Source organism: Oryctolagus cuniculus, chromosome 20 (genome assembly GCF_051225735.1).
Source record: "Oryctolagus cuniculus isolate XC-2025 breed Fujian yellow rabbit chromosome 20, ASM5122573v1, whole genome shotgun sequence".
NCBI lineage: Eukaryota > Metazoa > Chordata > Mammalia > Lagomorpha > Leporidae > Oryctolagus > Oryctolagus cuniculus.
In genome coordinates, this window is record NC_142886.1 from 1,509,862 (window position 1) to 1,517,831 (window position 7,970).

General features: G+C 43.3%; 1 long non-coding RNA gene across 1 annotated transcript; it reads left to right on the forward strand.

Moving 5' to 3' along the window:
- Window positions 1-838: 838 nt before the first annotated feature.
- On the forward strand, window positions 839-7,970 carry LOC149120012 (uncharacterized). The gene is made up of 2 exons (XR_016226881.1): window positions 839-1,004; window positions 7,892-7,970. It is a non-coding gene; the product is annotated as an uncharacterized LOC149120012 (long non-coding RNA).

Genomic DNA, 7,970 nt, shown 5'->3' on the forward strand with positions numbered 1-7,970 from the left:
ATCTTCTCATACCAGGGGCATCCTGGGCCTAGTCAGTTTTTTGTCTTGTGAGAAGCCTGTCATGGCATGGCTCTGGCCTCTCACAAGTGGAAATGCTTCCAACCTTTCCCCATTCACTATGATACTGCCTGTGGGTTTTTCATCAATTGCCTTGATTGTATTGAGGAATGTCCCTTCTACACCCAATTAAACAACAAAATTTTCAATATATGTGGTTGACTCTACAATCTACAGAGGTAATCCAAAACAAACTATAAACTGACAAGATAATTAAGTGATATTAGTGAGTATAAGATCAATATATATCAAGTGGCTTTCCATGTAGCAGCAGGAAAAAATAGAAAGCCATTTTAAAGGACAAAATGCAGACTAGAAAACTTCTATAGAGTATCTTTAAATATTTTTCAAATCATTAAAAAAGCAAAATGACCTAAAACAAAATTAAGTCAAAAAAATGAAGAAAATGAAAAGCTCAGAATTCATTAAATTTTGAGTAAATTTCATCTCTTGTAAAGGAGTTTATTGGAAGCTCCAGGTCATAAGATCCCAGCAGAATCACAGACATTGGAGGGTGGGAGAGATCCCCACTCTCATGTGGTTCAGTCATCATGAAGGTGACAGCAGCCCCTGCTCTTAGGAGAGCGAGGCCCAAGGAGGGTGAGCACCTCCAGACCTGAGCCCAGTACTCAACCCTCACTACCCCCACCAGCCACAGCCTGGATGAATGGCACCCCTTCTCCCCAACTGTCACAGAAATCTAGTAGGTGTGACTCTGATTGGCTGCATCTTCTCTGACATGATGCCTTCTCATTGGCTCAGCAAACTGTCCAATCAGACACACTGGATCAACAATGAAGAGCAACATGGGTTCTTTTTCTTCATGCTGCTAAATACAGCTTCTCCAGTCTGCTGCTTATAGTGGTTCCACGAGGCTCATTCTTTGTCATGTGTGAAGTTCTCTCACTACAAAAACCATCAGAAGGATGCCTGGAATCTGGAATATGGTGAGTTTGTGGGATTAGTTGCCTCCTGCTTGCAAGATGGTATCTGGCAGCTGGCGCCACAGCTCACTAGGCTAATCCTCCACCTAGCGGTGCCGGCACACTGGGTTCTAGTCCCGGTTGGGGCGCCGGATTCTGTCCCGGTTGCCCCTCTTCCAGGCCAGCTCTCTGCTGTGGCCAGGGAGTGCAGTGGAGGATGGCCCAGGTGCTTGGGCCCTGCACCCCATGGGAGACCAGGAAAAGCACCTGGCTACTGGCTCCTGCCATCGGATCAGCGCGGTGCACCGGCCGCAGCACGCCGGCCACGGTGGCCATTGGAGGGTGAACCAACGGCAAAGGAAGACCTTTCTCTCTGTCTCTCTCTCTCACTGTCCACTCTGCCTAACAAAAAAAAAAAAAAAAAAAAAGATGGTATGTGGCATGGGACACATGGGACACTGGATATCTTCTCATTCCTGAATGTGGTGACTTTGGCTCAGCCCTAGAGCTCTGTATTTTTCCAAATTGTGTGGTTAGGATGCACAGGTTCTCAGGGAGAATCCAGATTTCATACATGAAATTTGGGGGAGAACCCATGTCCCTTGTTTTTCCTCCTGGATAATGTAATTCCCCTCAGTTAGGAAACAGGTCACTAAATCCACAACCCAGTCCTCTTGCCACAGCTCTTCCTAAGGGAGTGAGGCTCTCATATTGTGGTTGCTGGGTATGAGCTGACCCTGGGGCAGAGAGCTAGATTAGAAGTGGAGCAACCAGGTCTCAAATCAGTGCTCATATGGGATGCCGGCGCTTCAGGCCAGGGCATTAACCTGCTGTGCCACAGCACCGGCCCCTGTACTGTTTGCTTTTTAAAAATTGTAAAAGACAATGGACTTTTTTGTTTACATAAATCATTGATATAAGACAAACCATTTTAGACTACTTTAGAATAATTTGAAATTCTTTGCTCTTATTTTAAAGGCTTTTTAGGATTATTTCAAAATGCAAATTAAGGAACCAATAGATAGGGAAGAGAAAAATGAGAATGATAATGTGTCTTGGCACCCAAGATGTGTTCCAAATAACAAAGAGGTAGCTTTGGGATCCACAAGAGAGAAGTCCCACACTTCCAGGAACAAAAAGTCCTTGCCAAGGTCCCGCGTGCACCTAAAGGTCAACCAATGAGGATCAGAAGCACCTCAACCTTTAATCCCCAAGCCCTGTATCTATAAAAGGAGCCCTCCCAACCTCTGAAGCATGACTTCCCTGGCCCCCACTCTGTTGGAACTGGTGAACCTTGCCCAGGAGGGGAATCCCAATAAATACCTGTAAACTGATTCATTTGGCTAGGAAGATTTCTTACACACTGGACACCTTGCACAAAGAATGCAAGTGATCTTTGTCCTAACATGACATAAAACTGGTGTTTGGCAAGGAGAGAGAGAATAAAGCAGAACAAATAACTTAAGGAATATAAGGGAATATAAGAATGTTACAGATTTGTAGCAGATAACTTTGTGTGAGGTTGCTTTGGCTGAGATTAGAAGGAAATTATTTCTATGAGTTTCTCATGTTATATAAATACAAAGACAGAACTATGGATTTGGGCAACATGCTAAAGCAATAAAGTTATTTAGTTACAGGTATATATATATATGTATATATATTTATCTGTAAAAAGATACATATATGTGTATATGTATGTATATATATCTGTAATAAGTTGAAAGGAGCCAAGAGCCGCCATAAAAAAATGGCCTTAATAAAACAGTCCTGGGAAATGGGGAGTAAACTAAGTTCACAGAGAAAGCAGATAGCTACTACCCAGAGATAAGGGCGACAGAACATCCTGGTATGCACCTAAGCCCCCTCCCCTGTGCTTGTTCAAGCTTAACAAAGAAACCGTGAGGCACGTAGGGCACGTAGCCATCCCTTTCTGCTCTTCAAGGACAACCTCCCCTTGTCCAAGCTTAGACACGTAGGGCATGTAGCCCCCATTTCTCCTCCTCCTCGACGACCTCCTCCCATTGTAGTTACCCAATAAACTTACGCCACCCTATGGTATGTTAATTTTGTGGTTTTGCCCCTTAAAAGCTGTGTGAGATAGCTGCTTGGGGCTCCTCTCGCTTGCTCGCTGCTTGCAGCAGTAGGGGGCCCATTTGCGCAAATGAAATAAAATTACCTCCTGCTCTATTGCATCGTCTGGTCTGGAGTCTGTGTTTCTGGGGTCGTCACAAGAGGACACCGCTTTTGGGGTCCTACATTTGGGGGCTCGTCCGGGATTTGGGGGACCCCAGACTCCCACACTCCATCAGCCTGACAGAGGTAAGTTTGCTTACTTGTGTATAATTGTAACTGTGGTTTGTACTGTTTGTCCTTGTCTGCCAGGATGACGTGGAATCCGTCCTGGGGCGCCTGTACAGGCTCAGTACTGACTGGACTGGAGGGGGAGACAGACGTGTCCTGAGACCCCTGGTCCAACCCTGGAGGACGCTCCAGTGGTGGTCTGGGAAGGAGGGAAAGAGGGCGTTTCCCTTCTTCCAGGGGAGAGCCTGGCCAAACGGCCGCTCCCTTCTGAAATTTTGGTTTTGGTTTTGTCTCGGTCTGTTGCCGCGCGGTTTGTGGTTTGTGTTCTGTGTGTCGCCGTTTTTGTCACTCTTTGTTTCTTACTGTCTCCCCCAACTGTTACCATGGGACAACAATTAACAACTCCTTTAAGTCTGACTCTAGGACACTGGAAGGAGGTTCGAGAGATCGCCGCAGTTTGTCGATGGCTCCAGTGGTGGTCTGGGAAGGAGGGAAAGAGGGAATTTCCCTTCTTCCAGGGGAGAGCCTGGCCAGACGGCCGCTCCCTTCTGATAGTTTTTGTTTTGTCTTGGTTTGTTGCTGCGCGGCTTGTGATTTGTGTTTTGTGTGTCGCTGTTTTTGTTGTCCTTTATTTCTTACTGTCTCCCCCATCTGTTTTTATTGTTGTGTTTGATTGCTAGATGTATACTTGTATGAAAAATGTGTATTGTATTCTTATGATGTGTTAATTATGTCTACTTCTCAATGCAACTCTAGGGCCAAATGTAAGGACAAATTTTTGGAATGGAGAGGCTTGTACCTAGATTTGGCTCTGGTAACCAAGAAACTTTGCTGCCGAATGACCTTCTCCTGCTCCTTGGGAGCCTGGCCAGTTCCCAGGGAGGAGGATAAAGGAATGTTTTCTGATAAACAGGTGGGCATGCTTCATGTCTCGGCTCTCTGGCCAAGACCCGAGATGGGACGCACTGCTTGCCTAAAATCTTGGCAATGAGCCACCCTTGTCCTTGGGGGCTTTAAGGGGGAGCCGGAGCAAGCCTCTGCTGCTGCTGTTTCATTTCGGGGGGAACACGCAGTCAAGCTGAATGTTAAATGTGCCCGTGATGATTACTAATAATGTTTAATTCTCAGTATGGATCCTTCTCCAGAGCTGTGTGAAGATTGCCTAGTGATGCCCACAGTACTGTAAATTCTACAAAACATAAGTACAACGTGGACATGATCAATTGGCTACTGTGATTGAGGTGTTCTGTGACAGTCCCTTTAATGAAAAATTAACAAAATAGATTAATAACAGGACATTCAGGACCTGACGCTCTGCTTGGTATGTCATTACAAAAATCATCAAGGAGGGCTATGCCTGATAAATGAGGGTGCTATAAATGTGGGCAACAGGGACATGTACAAAAATTGTCCAGAAGTCAAAAATCAAAATAAGGCTCTTCCTGGGATTTGCTTCCAGTGCTAAAGGGGAAGGCATTGGGACAATAAATGTCACTCCAAAACTGATAAAGAAGGTAATTCATTAAAAAACAGAGTTCAGGAAACTGGAAGTGGGGCCAGCCTCAGGCCCTCCCTACAGGGATCAGTGGACCATTTTGCTATAGTATCATTAAAGCAATGGAGCCATGTTTATTGCAACATTCCGTTAATCTATGCTCCTTTACCATCTTTCCTGTAAATAATTTTAGTGTGCACTACAAGGCTTGCAGCGTATTTCTTGTGGATTAAACTAAAAGTAACTAAGTCTGTGCACAGCAGACAGCTGAAAAGTAATTTACTGTCACAAATTGGCGTAGTTGGCAGGATCTGCAAGTATGCAAAGCAATGCCTTTCTTTAAAAGAAAAACTGAAGTTGCATGTGTAACCTGTGATGTTCCTGGCTGGAAAGACCTTCAGTTCGCCTCTTTGGTGAAGGAATGGGCTCTCTGCTCAGAATCGAGTGAGAATTGGGATGGCAAGTTACAGAGTGCACAGCCTCCACAAGTTATTGAGGTTTTGCTATCAGTGCCGGTGGAAAAGGGGGATGAACTATAGGCTTTAGAGAGGTGAAAATGGATTTTGTTATCTGCATACTGATGCATGTGTAAGCAATTACAAAAATAAGTACAGGATAAATGTAAATTGGGAAAAAGAAAATGCTGCCCTTTGGAGTCAAACTGCTAGATAGTGATAAAAAAAATTATATCAAGCTCCTGTACTGCTGCCAGGGCCAACTAAGGTTATTCAGTGTAAACAATACAAAATTCCAGGTGGACATAAAAAAAATCTAAAACAGTAAAAAAATTATCTTAGTGCTGGAGTGATGATTCCCATAATCACTAAAAGGAATTATCTAATTTGGCATGTTAAGAAATCAGATGAAACCTAAAAAATGACTGTGGATTACAGGGAATTAAACAAAGTTACTCTCCCATTGACTGCTACAGTCCCAGATACCATCATTTTGATGTAAAAGGTCACAAACATAAAAGCGTGTTCTTGATAAGAAAAATTAAAAAAAATACTTTTAAAAGAATATAATTTGTAAAAATTGTTTATCTTAATGGCTGGTTTATACTGGAATGAAAAAAAGGGGGGGGAGAAGAAAAAGGTTTGAGCAAGTTACAGAAGGTGTGAGAAAGTCGCAAAATGTTATGGGAAGAAGAAATCTTTGGTTATTTTCTTTGACATAAAATCAAAATCTGATCCTCTGTTAAAGCAATGAGTTAAAGTAATCTATTATGTTCTCTTGATGTCTCTGTTAAATTCTAACTGCTTAAAAACAGCTGTAAAAAGAGCAATGGTGAAATGGAGGGATCCTATCACCAATCAATGGAATGGACCTGATCCAGTACTGGTATGGGACAAGGGCTCCTAAGGGATGGGTTTTTCCATGTAACCAACATGCCTTTCTGCAATTGCTCCCTGGGCCGTGTGGCCCTGATGCTAACATCTATATTTACAGCAGCGGATAGAGCACGTCAGTGGCGTGCTTTACCTGAAGACTACAATAACAACGTCATCCTACTAGGAGAGGACACTGCCCTTGCCATGGCTGCATCAGTAGTAAGTGTTCCTGGACTGGCTTTTGGAAATAATCGTGGACTATGAAGGCTTACATGTTTGGTGACCAAAGCAATCAATCTTACTGCTACTGTGCTATCCAATATAGCCAAAGAATTGGATCAAGTTCACTCAGGAGTGCTTTTAAGCCATGCAGCTAACAATTACTTGCTGTTAAAAAGATCATTTAAGTTGTAAACCTGTACCTGGGGGATATTGCTTTAACATTACTAACAATGTGCCATATATAGAGTCTGTTATTGATAAACTTAAGAGTAAAATGCAACATATGTTTATTACTAACCCACTATTCATTTGAAGGGTTTCAATGGATTCATTGGTTATTAATGTTGGCTGGACTGCTACTGCTTTTCCCACTTTGTATGGGATGTCCTCCGTGTGTTCTGCATTTTATGCTGACTTCCCTATAGTATGAATGGACTGAGATTCATCATTTAAAACTTCGTACCAAACCTCCTTTGTAATCAAAATAATTGATATTTGGCTGTATGTTTCATCTCTCACCTAATGTTGGGCTGGAATGGTACTCAAAGACGGGTAAGACGCTCAGCATCCTGTACCAACTTAAGACAGGGCTCTAGGCCAAGCTGCCAGAGTTACCGATGACGGGTAAGGACAGAGATGACTGAGGGCAACCTAAGACAGAGGCCATTCTCAATTTAATAAAAAAAGGAAAAAATGTGGGGACCCATGGCTGGCCATGGGCCCACATGCTAAGGCCTGGCTTGCTGATCATTGGCATTAGTCCTCACGCAACAGTATCAAGCCCTGGCCACCAGTGACCGTATTAAAACCCCTCATTAACAGCACACAATTTTAGGATTAAAATTAGTTCCAAGAGAAAATGGGGGAATGAAAGGAGCCAAGAGCCGCCATAAAAAAATGGCCTTAATAAAACAGTCCTGGGAAATGGGGAGTAAACTAAGTTCACAGAGAAAGCAGATAGCTACTACCCAGAGATAAGGGCGACAGAACATCCTGGTATGCACCTAAGCCCCCTCCCCTGTGCTTGTTCAAGCTTAACAAAGAAACCGTGAGGCACGTAGGACACGTAGCCATCCCTTTCTGCTCTTCAAGGACAACCTCCCCTTGTCCAAGCTTAGACACGTAGGGCATGTAGCCCCCATTTCTCCTCCTCCTCGACGACCTCCTCCCATTGTAGTTACCCAATAAACTTATGCCACCCTATGGTATGTTAATTTTGTGGTTTTGCCCCTTAAAAGCTGTGTGAGATAGCTGCTTGGGGCTCCTCTCGCTTGCTCGCTGCTTGCAGCAGTAGGGGGCCCATTTGCGCAAATGAAATAAAATTACCTCCTGCTCTATTGCATCGTCTGGTCTGGAGTCTGTGTTTCTGGGGTCGTCACAAGAGGACACCGCTTTTGGGGTCCTACAAAGTCATATATATACTTTATATATACATATATATGTATATATATATATATACACATATAAGTCTTAATGTTTCATTTTGAAATCTATTTTTAATGCAATTTCCCTTTTAGTAATTTCTACTTAATTGCTGATTTTCTTTGTCAAATTTCTAGGCATCTCCTGTAAGTTATTTCTTCCTCCTTGGTTCTGACTGTTGTGACCTGACATTAAAACTGTTTTATTTAGAAACCT